Source organism: Tyto alba, unplaced genomic scaffold (assembly GCF_018691265.1).
Source record: "Tyto alba isolate M040663 unplaced genomic scaffold, T.alba_DEE_v4.0 Super-Scaffold_11, whole genome shotgun sequence".
Classification (NCBI taxonomy): Eukaryota; Metazoa; Chordata; class Aves; order Strigiformes; family Tytonidae; genus Tyto; species Tyto alba.
Window position 1 is genome coordinate 9,896,650 of NW_024881273.1, and position 18,111 is coordinate 9,914,760.

Consider the following 18,111-nt stretch of genomic DNA (forward strand, 5'->3'; position numbering starts at 1 on the left):
CTCCTGGTGGTGTTTTTGCCTGACTTCCTCTCTGTTGGGATGCATTGCTCCTGAGCTTGGAGGAGGTGATCCTTGAATATTAACCAGCTTTCTTGGGCTCCTCTTCCCTCCAGGGCTTTATCCCACACCACTCTGCCAAGCAGATCCCTGAAGAGGCCAAGGTCTGCTCTCCTGAAGTCCAGGGTAGTGAGTTAGCAGTGCACCCTCCACACTGCTCTAAGGCTCGTGAACTCCACCATTTCATGGTCACTGAAGCCAAGGCTGCCCTTGGGCTTCGCAATTCCCACCAGCCCCTCCTTATTGGTGAGAACAAGGTCCAGCACAGCACCTCTCCTCTTTGTCTCCTCTAACACTTAGAGAAGGAAGTTATCATCAACACATTTCAGGAACCTCATGGATTGCTTATGCACTGCTGTCTTGTCCCTCCAACTGATATCAGGGTGGTTGAAGTCCCCCATGAGGACCAGGGCCTGTGAACAGGAGGCTGCTCCTATCTGTAGAGAGGCCTCAGCTGCTTGGTCTTCCTGGTTGGGTAGCCTATAGCAGACATCCACTATAGTGAATTGCATGTTCAGACAGTAGTATCCTGCCTTTAATATCATATATGAATATGTCACTAAATCCCGGGTTTGTGGAAAACTTGGTTTTATGTAGTTGATGTTTTCTTTTTGACACTGAACTTAATTCTGATTTGAGCCTTTATATATAGTAACTTGGATGGGGCTAATGTACTGAACACCTTTGGTCAAATTTTGTTCTCTGTTGCATTGGTTTTACTCAGTATTTGTCTTACTACAGGCCTGCTTTAATCTGTTATGTGCAGAGGACCTGGAAAGCAAGGTAATTCCTGTCCTGAAAAGTTGGAAGAAATAAAGGACTTTTGATTAGATTTCTGATGAGGAAACTTGGGCCTGAAGAATATTAAATGTTTTATCTATGCCTTTGGAGTAATCAGGGCATTTATTGCAAGACTGACTTTCCTTATTCTTCTGAACTTTGATCATATTTAGTATCTTCATTTTTAGTGATTTTTCCTTTTGAGTTAACAAGGAAAAGCAACAAAGAAACCAAAACTAAACCTGAAATGTGTAAAATCTGAATACCTAAAATACAGCATGTCTTCCTATGAAGGACCTTTCTTTTAAATCCTAGGAAACTATATTGTCACTACAGGGAATAACAAAGAACTACTATTATCTGAAAGACAAGATAAGGCAGGCAGGAAGGCAAGGAATATATACACATGAATATTAGTGGCCTGTATTAGGGTGAAGCTTTCCTCTTTGCAAACAAGAAACAAAGAAACATATTTGGTTCAGTGAATTCCAGCACTGGTCTTTTCTTAATCTTTTCAAGAACTTGGGCTTTTCTTGTTTTCTCTTTTTAACCCCCATCTCTGAATATTGTGAAATAGAACATTGTGTCACACTTCAAACTGGAATCCAACAAGCTGAAACTTTATTTACATTCAGGATCAATGAGGTTAAATGCAGCAAGCCAAAACTTTCATTAAAAGGCAATTTCAGTGTCCAGGGTGCAGGAAGGCAAAGAAGCAACAGCTACAAATAATGAATATACTTCAGAGCTGTTGAAGTCGCATGAGTCTATTTATATCTAATAGCTTTATTCATTCTTACTAGTAATTGGAAATACAGGACAGAACTGAAAAGGGTGAAGCCTCACCGTCTCTAAATAGATATTGTCAGAAAACACTGGCCTGCTGCTGCCACAGTAGAATCAATGTTTGGCTCTAAGGCCTGTTTTTTTTTCTGTGAAGAAGATGAAATGGGCGTGGATTTAGAGCCTTCCTCTTCCCATCCTAAAGTTTCTTCAGACTGTAAATAAACCATGGAAAAAACCAAAGCCTGGGGCCAGAAAGCCAAATCCAATGCTTGTGATGTTTTGTGCATGAACATTTGGAGAAAGAACCAATCTACTCGGTTTATACAAACATAATGGATAAAGAGCTGTCAGATGGCTGAAACTCATTACAGTTCATAACTGGGGTTGAGTTAGACATGTGCTGGGCTGGGCAAGGTTGGACCAAATAGCCTCCCCCTTCTGATGTATGAGATCAGAGAATTACTGTCAATCCTCAACAAGACACAGAAAGTTTAGTGAGGGTAAGGTCTTTGGGGAGCAGGGTGAGGGGGGTGTGTAAGGCTATGTGTGTGAAGCTTCTGAAGTTCAGGAGGGACTTCTAAACTAAACCATGAGAAACCATAGCAATCGGAGTAGACAAAACAGGTAGTCTGGATATTTCATAGTATCCCAAGGAAACAAGTGATGTTATGAGGTCCTAAACATAAACTATGTACAAAACTAGATCTGCAGCTGATGAAAATTGGCTGAACTTTCCTTAGGCAAAGTTGAACTGTATTGCTTTATATTTCATCAGGTTCTCTGTATTTGGCAGTATAAGAGTTTAGGCCCTGACACAATTAAGTGTGGATGGGTGGATGGAACAAAGAATTATTTCATTCAGTCAGTTGTTGTAAATATTTATGAACATAGCCATCACTGGTAGGGAATGTGTTGTTACTCGGCATTAATAAGAATGAAAAGGGCAAACATGACTGAGGCTCATGAGGGCTGGTGAAATTTATATAAGAATCTATTCTTTGCCAGATTATAGATATTCTTCTGAAGCTCTAGACAGGTAGGTAAACAGCTATGCAGAGGTATAGATGCCCATTTCAAGCTAAGATTTATTCCTGTGTTGATATCAATGTACTGAAATATTAGAGGAAATATTCTGGTTTGTTGAGGGCAGTTCCCTGCTGGCTTTAATAACCCATAGGCTCCATTCTCCCTTGTGCTTGGGGTCCTAGTGACCCAGTATGAATGACACTAATGAAACAGATTTTGTGATGTGGGTTGTAGTCAGCTGAATATGTAAGTGTCTGCAAGTTCAGGGTCTGACAGTTATGAGTCATTAGGAAAAAGTAGCCTTTAACTTAAAGGTTGGGAAAGGGTTGTTGGGTTTTTTCCTTTCTGAAAAGCTGAAGCAGTTTTTTCCCAGATATGTCCATTCCAAATAAAGTTTTCTTATAGTTCTGCCTTGCCCAGAAGACACACATTCCATTGCAGACTTGCAAAGTGATGAAGGATTTGGTTTGGCTGAGGCATTCTCCTGGGTGCAAGGAGATCTGGCTGTTTCTGGATCTGTCAGACACTGTATGTAACCTTTTCTATGTCATTTGGACTTTATTTTGTTTTCTGCCTGTAACCATGCAAAATGCAGTGTGGGTTTCAGGTAGAGGATTTTGGAAAGGCAAAGAATATTACTAACGTACATTTCACTGTTTTTCAGGTTCAACTTTCAAACTTAACCCTATCTTATTCCAGAAAGGATTTTATTGTGGTTTGCTATACTGGGAAGAACAAGATCTGTATTATGGAATACTTATTCTTTCTCCTTTATGAGACTATCTATAAAAGCATTTCCATCTTTCACTGCACTACTCTTAAAGCTCAAACCAAACATCTTCACTTGCACAGTTCTAGCCTGGCTAAAACCTCTGCAAATCCAAATGCGTTTAGCTCTTCGGCTTGCTGTCCTCTGGCTTCCAAACTTAATTCTTGAAGTGTCAGGAAAGAATGTCACACCACCTCCCCACCCCCCACCACCTTTTCCACAGCCATCTTCTAGCTTCCAGCCTGCCTTGTCGGCACCTGCCCTAGCAGCATGTGATTCCTGGAAGTCTCTACTCACTGGTTATGTTTCAAGATGACAGGCTTGGCCAGATCCTGGCCTGTGGAACTCAGTGGTAAACATTCTCACGAAAGGCTTACTGTCTGCCACAACAATTTGCTAATCTGTTTATAGCTGGGATTCTTACAAAATTACATCAGTCCCCCACATAGCCTTTTCATCCAAATATCTCCAGGAAATAGACTTGATGCCTTTGGTGACATCACTTTGCTTCTGCTTAATTTGATGACATTGAACTATACCCCTCCAGAATCTTTCCTACTTTGGAGCTCACAAGGTATAAGAAAATTTAAAAAGGTTCTTACATCCCCCTTCCTTATTGCAAGGGAACCCTGAATCGAAGATGGTTCAAGACAGTGCCAGAAATGGGTTTGTGGTAAATGTTGGCCAGACAGCATGAATGGGAGCTAAAGCCATGTTTAGCAAGTACACTTGAAACTTCAGTGAGCTAGAGAGTCATTAAAGGGTGACCACCAGCCACTTAAAATGATTGTGCTATTTCTGTTACCTTGTGTTACAATTAGCGCAACTCTGTAGCTAGAGAGCTTGTGGATGTTATTTATGCCATAACTTTGGGGCTATTCTAGCTGATTTGAAAGGAGCCTGCATGGAACTCATTCAGAGCCCACCTGTCCTTTCTGTCCTCACGTATTGCCAGCAAAACAAAGAGCTGATTGTACTATATGCAGACATAACTTCCAAGTAAGCTTCAAACTGGGTGGCATGAGTAGTAAGGACTATTAAAATACATGACAGATTTTAGTACTGGAGAGATGCCATTTATATAGCTACAGTCTCCAGTAGACTCTCAAAGCTAACTTCAGTTGCAGACAAATCCCCCATTGCTACCTCCTTATTACAGCCATTATCTGTGTCGCTAAGGTGAAAGCAATATAGCAAGTTGCACCCAGATTTTGCTGTGCAGATGCATCCCAAGAATGCATTAGCATGTGTGAACAGCAGAGATCATACAGCAGCAAGTCCAGAGATCACTTGATATTCCAGAGCAGGGCTAACCTAGAAGCCTCTATAAAGAAGCTGATGTTATAGATCTTGAAAGAACTCAGTAACTGTTAATACAAATAGTTTCCCAATCTTTGCTGTGGAAACATTTGCAAAAGTTCTTAGCAAAATTAAGCTACTCTGTTATTTACATTCTTTGCTTAACTAATATAAAGGGATGAGTTTTGAAAATCTGTGCACAGCTTTTAAAAAATACATATTTATCAGCAGTCTCCAATTCAACTGTTGTGTTCCTTTCTTTTGTGTTTAAAGTGCATTTAAAAGTGCTCAGTAACTTGAGGGAAACCACTACAGCCAGTCAGGAATGATCATGGGAAGTGGAAAATCCCTAGCTGTCCTGCTGAAGAAACTCAGACAATGTCTGCCTGCTCTGTGGAGGGACACGCACAGAGCTGTGATATCTGGCTCAGGTGCAGTCTGAACCCCTGGCAAAAGGGGAAAGCACAGGCCATAGGTCACTTCAGAAAATACTTAATTTTCTAAGAGCTTCTGGTATTTGGCATGTATCTTTATCTTTTATTTTCTCTTTCTATTTGAAAGAGCCAGACGCTTATATGGAGCCTTTGGGTATGTCTGGCCAGTGGTATGATAGTAGTTTAACCTTGTCTCAACCGTATGCATATCAACTCCTTAGTTCTGGTAGTAGCACAGCAGTGATGCTCAAAGAGGGCTTCAAAAGTCATCTGGGATTCCGAAACACTCCTTCAGTGACATCTGTGTTGTGAGGCAACCTCTTACCAAATAGTCCGTATGGAAACTTCAGTTTCTATGCCTTCACATTCATTGCTCCCTTTGCCATCTAGTCTAGAACTAGCTGGTGTAAGCTGCTTTCACAATTTTTATATTGCAGTTTGTCTAGATATCAAAACCTTGTTGGATGTTTTTTAAAGGAGATAACTCAAGAGGCTGCAGCTGTTTTCAAGAGGTCTATGTGATACAGGGAAAGTTTATGAAGCAGGAGAAAACATCTTTGCAAGTTGTTTCTGAGCCTTCCTCTGGATCCTGAGTTGAGGGTGAATGAGGAAACATACGGCTTCAGAGTGCCTGGCTAGTGGAACAGAAGATACCGAGGACCTGCTCCTCTACCTGTCATTTCCCATGTAGGTAGGAGGAACTAAGAGATTTTGACTGTGCAAGGAGTGTAAAATGAATGAGGTAGGGTGTTTATCCAAGGAGATTTTGGCAGCAGTCTAGTGTTGATTGCACATGCTGGACAAGCTCATGCTGGGCAAAAGGCTTCAGGAGTTGCCGAGTATCCTGAGTTCTGAGGATAAGAGAAAGATTGCGTTGATTTCTAAGGCCTCCTTCCCTCCTTAATATTGCCATTTTTAATGGAGGCCTTTGCTTCCAGTAAACATCATTTCTGTAGTTGTATCTCTGGTTAATACCTGTCAGGATCTGGTGAGAGGGTGTCATGGTTTAAATCCAGCTGGCAGCCAACCACCATGCAGCCACTCGCTCTCCATCCCTCTGCCCCGGGGGATGGAGGAGAGAATTGGAGGGGTAAGGGTAGGGAGACTTCTAGGTTGAGATAAAAACAATTTAATAATTGAAATTAAATAAAATTAAAATAATAATTAGAATAATAATAGTAATCATAGAATATACAAATGAATGATGCACGGTGTGATTGCTCACCACCCGCTGACTGATTCCCAGCTAGCGATCCCAGAGGAGGGAAGATCCCAAAACTGCAATCCTGGAAGAGAGAGAGACAGCTTCCTGGCCAACCTTCATCTATATACTGAGCATGGCGTTATATGATAAGGAATATTCCGTAGGCCAATTTGGGTCAGTTGCTCTGGCTGTGCTCCCTCACAGCTTCTTGTGTATCTGCATACTGGCAGGACATGAGGAGTTAAAAGTCCTTGATTTCTTATCAGCAACTCAAAATATCAGTACATTATCAACATTCTTCTCACACCAAATCCCATACTGAATCCAAACTACAGCACTACTCTAGCTACGGAGAAGGACAATTAGCTCTATCCCAGCTGAAACCAGGACAGAGGGACTGCTAGTTAAGTCATGATATGGCACTTCATGATTATCCAGGAAAGTCATAGTAAGAGCCAAGTGCCATTCTGGTGTGGTGGTGTACATGGTCTCAGACTTGCATGGCATAGGTGGTGTCATTTCATATCCTTTGACCACCGTGTCTGGAGAATGGAAATCGTTGGTTTTGCCTAGTTATAATTAACTTCAGGATGGGTCTGTGATCAGGAACTTTCATCAGTGAACTTTTTGGAAAACTAAGTTATAGTCATTTTTATTAAGTCTTCAAATCCTCCTGTGCAGTTTGCATTTAGCAAGCAAAGGAAGCGGCTCAAATTATGCCTAGCAAGTCCCATAGTTCTCTGAGGAGAGCTGGGTCTCATGCTGTGCTCAGCCTAGTTTCCAAGCCAAATTGACATGGGGGCATTTGGAGAAAGCTTTGTAGAAGTGTCCAGATTGTTGATGTTTTCTCCAAAGAGACCTATTAACCTGTGAAGGAATTTGAGATTTGCACACCCTGAGTCGTGAGGGTCCCTGAGCCATGTTTTCAATGATCACATTATTCATATTCCCAAGGTAAAAAAATATTGCATTGACATATTATGTCTCGCCTTGTGTTTCCTGATACTATATAGGAGTCTGCACCTATGCATTTCTGATGTTAAATTTGACCACATTTAGAAACTTTCTTTCTCCAGGTGGAATATAGTCTATTGACACAGTTGGTTTTTTACAGTGCGGTGAAACATTAACCACTTCCTCTCCTCCAGTCTAGAACATCAAACTTTTGACCTGTCATTTAGGAGGCAAGATTATTTATACCAATCAAAACCTGAAGCGATATAATTTTTTCCAGGGAAGCTATTTTGGATTTACGCCCCTTTGAGAGCAGAATTTGCTTTTGAGTAATCTCCTTCCTCTCAACCTCTTCCTGACTAGTTAAAACTTTGACCTTTCAGGCTCCCACATTAAATCCACAGCAGCCTGGAGGTCAGGCAGTCCTATACCATTGTGGTAAATATATCAACTCGCTCTGAAATACATTTGCCTTTCATCAGATTCTTCTTTAATGAGGTTTAATTTCATGGTTAAAAAAATAAAATTAAATAAAAGATATGTGATACATGAGCAACTTCATTAGACTCTGTAGGAAAATGGGAATTGCCAGACTGGGTCTAGACAGCAGTCCAGGCAGTCCAGTAACTTGTCTCTGAAATGGTTAATTATGGAACGAATAGCTCACTTTCAGTGAGCCTTGAGAAAAGGTCTGACTATCAGATATTCCAGGAGCTAGAGAGAAAATTCCCTTTGGAATAAGTGCATCTCATACATTCTTACCTCAGCAAAGTCATCACAGTCAAACAAACTGTAAGGACTAGAAACAAAAAGCAAAAGGGAAGAGCAGATGTCTCTGTGCAAAATAAGCAAGTACACACAGGCGTGCGTGTATGTGCCTGACCCACCAGCGTCCGGGGCCGAACCCTCTGGCCAGCCCGCGGGCACAGCCCAGGGCAGTTCTTCTCTGGGGGTGGGAGGAGAGACTGCAGCAGAGTGTAAAAGGCCCGCTGTGTACCGGGCTGTAAAGTGGCCACAGCGCAGCGGGGGGCTGGATTTGACCCTAGGAAGTGCTGTGCACGGGGGCTCCCAGGCCTCTGCAAGCTTTTCATCATCTGAGTCTTTAATGCACAAGAGTTTTTGTTTTGTTTTGTTTTGTTTTTTATACACAGTACAAGAAGTATTAATTTCCTGGACAGCTTTCAGAAGAGAAAACCTGAAAGGCGGCTGTTGTTCACCTCAATATAGCTCTTACACCAACTGTATCCTTTGCAGTCAGCTTCTGGAAGGGAAACAAGGTAAGTTAGAAAACTCAGAACATTTTGTATGTTCCTTGCCCTCATTACTGGGTTGTTTGCTTTTGTCTGTCAGTAGATGTAAAAAATGTAAAATAATTTTTTCCTCTTTTACTGAGATTTAATTTACTCATCTGTACCACAATGTTGGAACAGGCACAGGTGCCAAGAGTCACTTCCAAGATTATATCTTAATAACTTCCTTAAGTGTCCCTTAGCTGGGGGATGCAAATTGTTTTACCGAGGCATTGCTTGTTATTCTCCCTGTACATGTTTGTTTGTTTGTTTTTTTTCTGGATCTGAGACCCCCTGAATCCATGTCTCTGCTGTCTGAGCCAGCTGCTGAAAGGAGTAAAATCTATTGTACTCTCCATCCTGAATTGTAATGTGTCTTTAAGCATATGCACCTCATAATGGAGGGCCCCACAGAATAAAAAGGTTATTTCTCCCTAGTTCTCTTGCTATCATTGCCCGGCTGCCTGCTCAGGGGCTTCTTCCCACAGTGTTTTTCAGTATTATAGGACTGTGGCACTTCCACTAAATAGGACATAGGCTTACTTATACCTGCTCACACTCTTGACTGGTTAGAAATGCCTATTAAGCCACATAAATGTTAGTACTGAAGTGAGTCATGTTGCATTTGTATTGTTAGCATGGGGCCCTGTGCTAGTAGGAGAGTCAGTGCAGGAAGGGTTAAAATCCCCCTTGCAGCCCTGTCTTGAGTGCCAGTGATCTGGGAGGTGGATGGGGAGGTGGCACAAACAGGAAAAATGTTTTCTGGCTCCATGAAGCCTTTCTGTGCTGGCTCACCTAAAGCAGGAGCAGTCAGGGTTTTAATAGGGGCTCGGTGTCATTGCGTGGAAGTATCTCCGTGGGGGCTGAGCATCTTCTACCTGCAGAGAACTGAGATGCTCCAGCTCACTTCTTCAGCTACCTTATGGGATACTCGGAATGCAAAGGAAATTATTTGACAGCTTGTTTCAGCAGACAATATCGTTATTGCCAAATGCTTTCCTCCTGGCTTGCCTTGGGGTGGGCAGGTGGGGGAACACCCGAAGCTAATTAGAAACCGGTATTTGTCTGCAGGTAACACTGCCAGACAGAAGCCCTTTTGCGTCTCGCAGAGTCCACGCAATCTGCAACATCTGAACAAGCCCTGTGGGGAAAGAGATGAATTTTTCACACCTGTTTCTCCAAATTTAATAATAATAAAAAATTCCATGCAAGCTCAAGAAGGCAACATTCCAGTAACATTTTGCTTTTACTGACTGAAATTTCCCGTAAGATGGGCCTCTGGATATAGAATGGAAAATCTTTCCTCACTTACTTCCACCTCAGTACTGGGTGGATGTATAGAGTCTGGTTGCTTTTTTATTCTTGCCAGGGCTGCTGCAGTAGCTCTGTGCTTGTTAGTCCCGGGTGCCATGAAGTCAGAGCCACGAGTCTCCCCGCTGCAGTAGGCAGTGGGGGTTGGTAGTTTGTTCCAGGGGACGTTCCTAAACCCTGCGTCACTTCATTACACAGCAAATTGGGAACAGACACCAGTAATGTAGACAGAAGGAAAAATAAAGAAAAGACAAAGAGGAGTCATAATACTATCAGAGAAATATGTGCAAAGTCCATAAGTGCTTCTGTGCCTTGGCAAAATGCCAAGTTGAAATCCAAGAAGCTTGATGTGTTGAATTCTGAGTTTCCTACCACACTGCTCTTTTTACATTTTATTTTTATTTAGCAGCAGGTAGTGAGGTACCAACTTTATTGTGTATCAGTTACCATGTTGAGGTTGTGGAAAACTACAGTAGGAGAACACAGGCTGAATTTGGCTATAATTGACTGGAATTCATGACGTGGTGTATCTTTTGTTGGCTTTACAGAATGGAATCACTTCCTAACTGTAATGAGCAATCTTGGACATGATCGTTTTGGGATACTAAAGCACTGGCTGTTACATGAGTACTTCTAATCCTCATTGCATAATGGTGTCTGTAAAAAGCTTTTAAAGAAGTAAAATATTTGGAATTTGATACCTACTTGAGGTATGAGGTTCTGAGTCCTCCGCTCTCCAGGCATCAGTTTTAGAATTCAGCCTTGTGGGAGGCACTGCCTTTGCCAGAATAAATGCAGTTTAAAACAACAGCAGTAGACAAAACTCTCATAATGCAAATGTTTTCCATAAAATTGCTTTAGGTGAGAGAAATCTAACTGCACTTTAACAAAATGTGGGCTGTTCTGGAGATGACAGATTAAAGCAGAGATCTAGATCAGATACTCTTTTTTCTCTTTTTTTTTTCCTTGGTTAGATCCCCATTTTAGTCATGTGCTTCTCTGCATTCCTTATTATAGACAATGACTGCCATTTGTTTGGGATAATCAAAAAGTTGAATTTACCCCTCTGCACGGCAACGAGACTTTTCTGTTTTGTCTTGATTGTCTTGAAAACATGTATTATTAATTTACTGATACTGATGGTGCAAAAAAAACAAATTGAAATGTCTATTCCTTTGTGAATTGAAGTTGTGCATTCAATTAACTTCAATTTTTTAAATGAAGATTTGGAGGAGTATTTGCACAATACTGTCATACAATTAGCATTCCAAAAGTATGAGGATAAAAGAATTGTATTCAGAATAAAAGCAGCATACACAATTTCTATTGTTGCACTGTCTTACAAATAGGTTGCAAGCAATCTTATTTCAACATGGAGTGATTTGGATTATTCTGTTATGGAAGGTTTGCCTTGTTTGCTAGCTCTGAAAGGGAGATAATCTTAAATCTGAGCTAAGAAAGATGGTTACAAGCAAGAGAGGTTTAAACTGAATTTGCTCTTCTTCTGTTGATGTTAAGAGAGCCCCAAACTTATGAGGAGGTAACAGGGTGCTCCTGGGTTTTAGAGAATGCAGGAAAGGCAGTTGGTATAAGGAGTAGTCACTTATGCATTATCCTGCCTTACCCTGGTGTATACTTTGCTTCTACTGTGTTATCTGATGGACTCTAATCTCAGTCTTGCGTGGACTACACTGCTCTATTAAAGATGTGAAGAACTGGAAAACAAGAAAAGATCGGTCAGGCCACAATTACAAGCTTGCAATGTTTTGTTAAATTCATAACTTTGGATACTTCCGACAAACTCACTCTTTTTTGCTTTTTTTTTTTTTTTTTTTTGGCCCAAAATTATTGCTAAGGCTGAATTTCTAAAGATACAGGAGCAACATAAGAAATGAGCTAACCTATTTGAAGAAGTCTGGGATTACAGCTGTGTTTAATAAAATCTGAGTTAGCTACAGAGAATGTAAGTAAGCTAAATCCCATCTGCTTTGAGGTTTCCCTTTGGTCCCAGCAGCAGCCAAACGCAGGATATGAGGCGAGGTGTATGGGCTCCTACCGGAAATGCTGGGAAAAAGGCAAGGAAAAAAGGCCTCCTTCTGCTCCTTTGGTCTGCTTTTATGATGTGACCTCACCAGCGACACGGTGCGATGTGTCTCACAAGGAGAGAGAAGAAAGAGCTTGTGTCCCCCCTCACTGCCATATCAATAGGATCAGAGCTCTGTGAAGGGCCAGCATCACTTCTCCCTTTCCCCAGTGCTTTGCTATGGCCGTAGATATTTTGGGTAAAATGGGCAGTGCCGGGAATTGGACTGGTAGGACTATGCTCCTGTCTCTTTTGTGCTTGGGTGTAAACTGGAGGCGAACAGCTAGATCAGGCAGGACATTTCTGAGGACTCTCGTGAGTGATGTGGGATTTGTCATGCAGCTGGTCCTTGCCAGTCTTTCACAACTTGGATGTGATATCTCAGTTGGTCAGAGGGAAGTTCTGAGAGAAAACAGAGGAGAGGGAAACAGTAATTAGCACTTTTCACTGAAAATCAGCAAGATTAGAGCTGGGGAGTCAAGTGGAAATTCTCACAAGTCTGCTTTTCTTTCACTGTGTTTCTTGTTACATCATCAAGAAGTGAGGCAATAATTAGTCAAATGGAGCTGTAAAAACCTTTTTGTTAGTAGTCAAGGAAGCCAGAATTATATTTCAAGGATATGTATCTATCGTACCTACCAGCCCCCCTCCCCTCTCCTCCTGGGATATTGCTCTTGAACCTGAGGTTCAACATCCAAAGATAGTCTTTCCTTGAAAATTAACATATTTGTTCCAACTCTCACACTAAAACACTCCACTGGTCTGTACAAATGCTGTGCAGGTCAAACAGCTCTGCTGTCTGGCTTATGTCTCTACTATTTCAGTGAAACTTTCACCTCTTCAGCTGATTGCAGAGGCTAAGAATTACAAAGCAAATGATCAGTTCTCCACCAGCCAGGTTCCCAGCTTTCTCTAATGACTTTATCTGCTGCTCATCCCCAGAAGCTTGATAGAGAGGTTAAATATCACTATTTGCTAATCTGTGACCATTATTTATTAGTATAAAACAATTTTAGGATATGCTTTGGAGACTAGAGACATAAGTGTCTATGGCCAGCACAAACAGGTAGTTTTTAGTTGTTTTGGGACATTGTGTCTTCTCGACCACAGATCGAGATTTATGGTACTTGGACAGGCAGCTTTCCTCCAAGGTTTGAGGCTTTTTTTTTTTGCCTTTTTTTTTTTTTTTTTTTTTCACTCGAAGGACAGACAGGTAGATCTCTTTCTCTCTCATTAGGAGAACATTTGAATAGAAATGTTCTTTTCTCCTCTCTTTTATGTCAGTGGATCAGGACTGTCTTTGTAAAAGCCAGTCAAACTGTGCAAGATGGGCACAATGTGTCTGCTTATCCTCAAGTGGGTGTTTTAAGGATGCTATTGATAGAACATGTATTGAAATACCTTTAATGAATACTAATTTGTCTATATGCTTGCTTACCTTCACTTACAGGAATGCTAGTGATGATATGCATGTTATGATGTTTATAAATGTGGCTAAACAGCAGCTTTTATTTAATTTCCAGAGGATAAATAATCAAAGGTGTCCTTCTGCCACATTTTTCTACAGTGTCTCCCTGTGTCAGGGTTTTGCTTTAGGATTAATACAGCTGTTGTGACCAGCTTTCTACTTTAAAGTTTGGACATGGTTACCTTGACAGTCAGTGTCTTGTCTCTCCAACTAGCAAATATTAATCACTGCACAGTGATTGTCAAACCTACCGCCTTCAACTCCATGGATCCAAATCCTTACAAAGTTTCTCTTTTGTTATGTTGAGGTGGGTTGCATGTGCACATTTGTTATGAGTTATCTGTTAAATAACTAGCCAGGCCAGGTACAGCTTTTAGACTAATTGACAGAATTGACTGAAGCAGTCATGAACCTTGTCTTTGTTTTCTCATTCTGCTACTGACATTGTGTTTAATTTTGGTGTAGTTCCCCCTCAAAAAAAAAAAGTGTTATACTCTTTGCCAGGCTTGTTTTACTAAACTGTATTGGTTTTGTTATAGCTTATTGTGCCCTAGGGAAAGACTATATTACCTTTGAGGTCCCATCTCATTCTTTTTCTGTGTAAGTTCCTTGACATTTTTGTATAAGATGTGCAGCTGGGACTAAATATTGCTTAAACTTGTGAAACCATTTCTCTGTCTTTTAGTTACAGCACAGCATGGCTCACACTAATTAGAATCATTTAAGGAAATAGTTAGCTACCAGAGTATTTTTCTTGTTAAATCTTCATTCTCCTTATTCCTAAGAAAGTAGATTTTATATTTAGTAGCAGCAAATAAAGATACCTCTATGTGATGGGTGTGCATTCCTGCAGAGGAGGAGTCTCATGCTTATGCTAAGTGAGTGGTCCATTTCTGGTGAGCAGCTGGCATGTCTCAGTGACTGAACATATTTTCTGGGAGAAACATCTCACTTGGAGAAGTGCTTCTTTCAGGTACCTTTTACTGCAGAGCCCTTCAGGGATATCACTTAGTCCAGAAGAGCATCAAAGGTTATGGAGTGTCCGCAGCTTCTTTGCTGTAGTGTGGAGGAAGTGTATGGGAGATGTTAATGTGGCATAAATGAAGATGTTTGGGTAGCAAGTGCCACCAAATTCCTACCCAAAATTAAGATAGATTCTTATTAAACAAACCATACTTGATATACCTAGATAGAGACCAAAAGAGCATTTCTATCAGTCTCTGTGTAGAACTAAATTCCTCAACTAACATGTGCATTAGGTGTCTCCACCTCTGTCTAGGGGAGTGCTTAGGTAGAGCAATCCTGTAGGTAACACAGGCTACCTTCCTACCAGGCCAACCTTGTGATGGTAGTTAGGTGAATTTGCATCATGTTTTCTAAAAGAAGTGTACATTAGGTGTGCTCACATTTGTTGGTGCTTTGTAACTATCTACCCTTCAGTCTTTATTAGCCTTAGGAGTCCTCATGACTATATGCTGATATGGCATATACTGATAATGACTACTGTTATATTTGAAAATGTTTCATATAGAATGGATAAGCACTATGGACTTTGCTTTGCTGGCCTTGTTACTTAAGCTTCAGTCGGAAAACTGGAAAAATGTTCCTGCAAGACATTTAAGAATGTGTTTAACGTGATTAGCTGTAATTTTGACATCAATAATCTTAAAAATATGATTAAAATAAAGTGCATGTAAGTATTTAGGGATGGATAGAAGCCTGTGCTTAAGTATTTTTATGAACTCAAGCATTTAGAGGATACAAATTGGTGTGACATGGTATAAAACCTTTACAGCAGTTGTATTACTTTCCCTGTGTCATCTATGGATTAACCACTAATGAGTACTGCTAACATGCTGATAAAAGCATTATGCCATCCTATATAGAGAGCTTTATTTTCTCACTCAGTCCTCAGCAATTTGGTTTAGTCTTCCTTGTCACTCTTCTACCTTGATATATAGTGAAAGCCAAATTTTGTCTCATAAACTTCTAATAAAGTGTACTGCAAATATAATAAAAGCTAAAGAGATTTATGAACATTAGGAATCACTCTGTATCACAGAGTCTGACACCAGCAATTTGGAAGGAAAATGTTTATGCATTGGCATGGTTATTATTGCCTATTTACTCTTTTTTTTTTTTTTTTTTTTTGGTGAAGCTTTGGGGTTTTTTGAGGGAATTTTGCATAGTGCTATCTAGATTGTCTTTGTAAATGTTTGTGATATCACTAAAACAAATTCTTGTATAATATTATCAGTGTGTTGATGTCTGCATTGCAAAGGACGTTTATTCTAGAGATCAGGGAAAGAGATGATTGAGGTCATCTTTTCAGAGCGTGGCAGACCTTGCATTGGCTCCCAAGTCATCTGGCTCCACTCTCACATATTACTTAACAGGAACATAGCTTCTTTTCACTGATGTGATAAGAGAGTTTGAAATAACTTTATTAAACACCAACATTTGCTCCATTATCTCTTGTTTGTGATTAAGCCTGTGGTCTTCCCAGGTCATGCAAATACTGCCAAGCCATACTTAGCTCTTAAAAGAACTGTTAAAGAAAGGCTAAATGGGTATCTGTCACAACTGTCTTCCCGTGTACAGGCAGTACACAAGCCCAGTGGATCTGCTTTCAAACAGCTGCTTCCTATTTCTTCATTTAGGGAATGAAAGCAACCCTTGGGAAATGTGCTAATAATAATAATAAAAATTATTAATAAAAAATTCAAATAATAGAGGAAATTTCATTTTCCTTTTGGAGATCATATCTCAAAAATTCCAATATTGACAAGTATGTTTTTGTAATTCAGTGTTTGGTGTTATATTTTAATGGACATTATGAGGCCTCAACTTTACTGCCTTTACATGTGCAGTTGATTCTACTGAAGTTCTCAGTAGTGCTGATCTGTGCAGCAATTGCAAACTTGTACCTTCAGTTTCTGCTTTTGTCTGTTTAGGTCAGACTTCCCCCGGGTTAAGAATGAGCTTCTGCATTCTCTGATGCCAAAACAGTGGACACTTTTTCTGCCTTTTAACGTGGGTTGCAATTATCAGGACCAATCAAGCCTCAAAGCAATGTTGTCTTCAGCATGACTGAACATGGACATACCAGTGTTCATAACATTTGGGAAAGGATGGTCTATGTATAACTATAATAAATTAATGTTCTCACCTAAATATAACCACTGAGCAAGTAGGCAAAAGTCTGCAGTTCTTGCAAGCCCTTATTCTGATTGAGAGTAATCACATCAAGGGAAGGGAGAATATTAGTTAGAGTCAACATGAATTGCTGCAAATAACGGATATTTAAAACAATGGTTTAGATATTTAGATGTTTTCTGGGGAAGCAAGTTGAAGTGTCGTTTTGTATATTAGCGTTGAGTGATCTAAATAACAAATGCTGTCACGGAAATCAAAGTCTGATTGCAAATGACTGTCAAATAAGTACCAGTGAATGCACCACAGAGAATGGTTTGATGCAAATTAGCAGGAAATCAACTGAAAAGCAGCAGGTAAGATGGTAGCCCAAGAGCCAAAGTTTTATCGAGAGAATAATGTGAACTCAATGTGAACTGGAAATAACTGACCTGTAATTGGCTACAGTCATAAAGGAATTGAGGTAATGCAGATGTAAAGACAAAAGTACTGTGAATTTGATTCTGTACCAGTGAAATCTTTTGAATATAGTCTCAAAAGACAGGAAATGTAGGGAAAGGATATTCAGCGAAGAAGTATGAAAATGTCTCTGGAAATTACTTGACCTAAAAGTATCAGCTGGAAGAATGGAGCATCTTTAAAGTCATGTCTCCTTAAGGATCAATCCCGTGATATTATAGTCTCTCTTTAGATCTTGATTTTTCATCTTCCTCTTAACATTAAGAAAGACAAGCTGTCTTCAGCAGGATGCATTTCATTGTGACTAAATTGGTACTGTTTCTCAAGCTGGCTGGCTTGGCTGTCTCCATGCTGTGCTCTTGGATGCTGCTTTTGAGCATTATCCTACTCTAACATTAGTTTCCTATGAGAAATACACTTCCTCCTAGCCACAGGCACTGAATATTTCTCCTGGTTCCTAAAATTGTTAAAATCAAGTACCTGTTTCCTTGCCCCAAAGCAGTATCATCTGGCCATTTATGTTTTGTAAGTTATATTCCACTGGCTCACTGGATTCCCATCTGCACATTACTGAAACCGGCTGCACTATGTGCATAGCAAAAGACTTCTCAGGCTGTGCTAACCCTAGCGTTCATTCTCCCTGCGTTGAAGTCTCATCATTCAGGGCAGCTTTCACTCTCTCAAATATGCTGCTACAAAGTAGATCATTCCTAGGACTGGGTGAACCAACACAAGTATTAAATTGGAACTAAGTCTAATTACCTTTGTTGTAACATTTTTTTTTTTTGTCAGGGTAATACTGAGCATATTTTTTGCAATTCGCTATTTTTTTTTTTTTAAATAGTTGGTCTCCTTTATGCTTTTGTAAATATCAAGATATTCCTAGATTTGTCTATCTGTTATGATCTTCTGTACATCTTTGAATTTCATCTCTAATATGAGTTTGTAAGTGAATGAAAATATAGCAATAAAATCAAGAGTATTAAGATCTGTGTTAATTTAATCTCTCCCTGTTCCTTTCATTTAAAAAAATCAATTG